We start from the raw sequence: 3904 nt of genomic DNA, 5'->3' as shown, positions 1-3904 counted from the left end.
ACTTTTTTAGTTTTAAAGTACATCGGTTCATACGATACCGCACAGTCTATAGTACTGTGACTATGAGGTTACATATGACAGGGTTACTATTTTACCTGAGCGCGTGTTTCGTTTGTTTATGATGGGGCAGACGACCGCCCGTAATAATAGAGTTAGACTTGATCATTTTGCCATGTAATGATCAATAAAGACGATGTTATAGAACAGATTTTTAGTTTATTTCACCATTAAGGCGATTTCAGAATCTACCGGTCTCAATTTCATATTGCGAACCCTGTTTGTTTATGATGGGGCACACGGCCTCGGGTAATGATAGACTCGATCATTTTGCCATGTAATAATCCATGTAGAGCATGTTAAGTAACCGTCATTAGTTCACCCTGCAAGGGGATTCCAGAATCCGTCAGTCCAATTTTCCTATCTATAACCTTAACCCCTGGTCGTTGTTGTGTGCAATACAGGTAATGTATTTTGGCATATGGTCGAATATTTTGTGATCGAATCGAGTTTATTTTAAGTTTCTTGAGATAATTATCATTTTTGTCGCGAACACCGTAGTCGTCTGTTGATGGGGTAGTATTTCGATGGTGAGATCCTTACCCGGGGCTAAATAGTCCAGTTTACCACATGAGGTGTGAAATAAGGTCTATACGACCTCTTAACATCTTAAAGGTTAATTACACCATTAAGTTGATTATATAAGATACATCATGATTCACCTTAAGCGATAAAACCAACATTGTAAATGAAGAGAGTAACCCTAGTAGGAAGTGACATTTCCCCATACAGTCTATAGAACCAGACGCCATGTGTGAACTTTTGGTGACGCAACCTTTAACGTCCACTCAACATAAATTAGGCCATTTCGGGAGCAAACTATGATACATTGCGCATAAGGACCTTAAGCAGTATTAGAAAACCGGAAGATCCGGTGTGGGGTCGAAACCACGCCGTTCGACTCAATGACAGACCTTATCATCTAAAGGGCACGCGTTAAACCACTTGAACCACCCGACCCCACCGCATACGAAATTGACATCTGACTTTAATTAGATTGTGATATTGCAGGACACAGTATTACGGTGGATTAAAAAGTTAACAAACAACAAAAATGAATAAATATTACACTATTGCTCATCAATATAAATGAATTTAAGAAGCATCAAAATTAAACAAACATATACATAACAAACTAACATGTTACAGTAATAAATATACATCTGTATTACAAGGAGATACTCGATTATTATCCCAGAAGGTTCCGACTTGATCTAGTGTAACGGAATTTGGTCCTGTCACAGTTCTGTCAGTCCCAATAACAGAGGTTGTGGGCTTAGAATCGTGACGTAAGTAAATACGGCGAATACGATTATGATGCCATGGTTGAGATCGTTTCTTATTCAGAGGGCGAGTTCGTTACAGTCCGAAATCTCCTTTTCATTCGATTGTCACTTTCAGAAAGTTCAATCGAGTATCCCCAATCCCCATGGTGATATTATTCTAAATAGCTGTATATAAAAATACATTTAGAATATGATATGTAATACATCATGCTTTTAGCATATGTGATAATAATTTTAATACCTTTAAGGTAACGGCATGATATTTAATACTATAGTGAATAATAATAATAACAAACCATCAGTGAGACTGATGTCCCCCGCCGAAATCCCAAAATAAATAGATAACACATATTAATTAATCGCACATTTATTTTTTTTTTCAAAAGTATCAAACAATCAAACTGATTATCAACTATACACTAAGTTTCGTCACTCTCTATCAGATAGAATCAAAGTTATCTTGTCCCAAAGCATCCACCAATGAAATGTCTTAGCTCTGCTTAACTTTAGCTCGAAATGTTAATCATTGAACTCAGTCAAGACATTCACCTAATGAACATCTTTATCAAGTTTAAACATCCTATCTTAATTAAAAACAGGGTTGTTATGTTCCAAAGTCTTGACCAATCAAATTGCTTATCGCTCGTTAGCCTAAGCAGAAAATTCGCATCATCGAATTTAGTCAAGGTAATGATATAATGAATATATACTCGGAGTTTCATCAATCTGACTTAATTAAATCCAAAGTTATCGTGCCCCAAAGCATCAACCAATCAGATTGCTTATCTCTGCTTACCGTAAGCAGACAATGTTTATCATCTCCATCAAGGCATGCACCTAATAAACGCCTACACCAAGTTTTAACACTCTCACTTAATTAGAACTAATGTTATTGTGTCCCAAAGCATCAACCAATTAAATTGCTTATCTTCGCTTACCCTAAGCAGAAAACTCTCATCTTCGAATTCCATCAAGGCATTCACCACCTAATAAACACCTACGGCAAATGTGAACATTCTAGCTCAATTAGAAGGAGAGTTATTGTGTTCCAAAGTTTCGGCCAATCAAATTGTTTATCGCTCTGCTTACCCTGAGCAGAAAATGCTCATTATCGAACTTAGTCAAGGTATTGATGTAATGAAACTACACTCTCACTTAATTAGAACTGAAGTTATTGTGTCCCAAAGCATCAACCAATCAAATTGCTTATCTCTGCTTACCCTAAGTAGAACATGGTCATATACGAACTCGATCAAGGCATTGACTTAATAAACACCTACACCAAGTTTGAACATTCTAGCTCATTTAGAAGGAGAGTTATTGTGTCCCAAAAAGTGTGACGGACAGACAGACTGACGGACAGAAAGACAGACGGACGAACCCATTTTAATAGTCCCCTGCTTTCTTCGAAAGACGGGGAACAATATAGACTAGGAACAATAAAGCTTATAGCACAAAAACCGACTGATACTTTTGAACATATAATACCTAACATATTTAAAGCTTAAAATATGACATACAAATTTATAGAAAACATAAAAACATCTAATCCTTGGCCCGAAGGACGAATTCGGGAAAATCGATTGACAGGAAAGTGCTTCGAAGTATTCACCAATATGTACGTATATCATGCCTACCGTGTGAAAATTGTCTCCACCAACGCATTAAATGAAAAGGAGCTTGATGAAACTCCGGGCATAAAAAAATGATAATTTGAGAAACATTCACTCCATAAGCTGGTCATGATGCTGCATATAAATGGAAAGTGAATAATGGAAAATTGAAATCGTGAAGTTTATCATATAATCCAACAATTACCTTCGGTTTTAGGTCAAATTTTAGACACAAATCCAAATACGATACACATTTGTAGAAACTACAACAGTGAAGAACGGTAGTATAGCTGTACTTGTTTCCCAGGTCCATAACATATCTAGCAAAACATGCTGTACTGCAGGAACTGAATATGGAGAAAAATAATAAAACAGATCACGGTCTAAATCAGTTTAACATGACTGGATGAGGATGACCCCCACGCAGCAGACGAAAAAACGCCCCAAAGACGTCCCAAACGCGTTCGCATTGTCGTTATTATACATAACCTGTCCTCTGGCACTGTCAAACATACGAACATAAAACACTGACTGTTTAATAATGACGCCTATTGTGTGAAGAACTCGGGGATTATTATGTATGTATAGTCATAAAGAAAAGGTGCCATCAAAAACTGGTTCAAGTATGAATATTCACCCGTATGTCCTTTCCGAAAATATTTCCATCGCCAAGTTGCTGTTGCCATATCTGTCAGTGATTGATAGGGCAGTATTTTCTGCGAGGCCATGAGTCTACACGTCCATGCCGCTTATATACATCTGAATATACCCATCTTATTACGGATTAATTCACATTTCATCAAGGTTTCACAACTGTATGAGTTTAAAAGTTTAAATGTCAACATGGCGGAACACACAGAGTTGTGTCCCATGACCGATTAACAATATTAAGAACACTGCATTTTATAAAACCTGATGAAGAACTTCAGAACGGTTGCCAGAGTGGGA

The sequence above is a fragment of the Patella vulgata genome, chromosome 2, assembly GCF_932274485.2.
Source record: "Patella vulgata chromosome 2, xgPatVulg1.2, whole genome shotgun sequence".
Classification (NCBI taxonomy): Eukaryota; Metazoa; Mollusca; class Gastropoda; family Patellidae; genus Patella; species Patella vulgata.
Note: the sequence above shows the minus strand (reverse complement) of the source record.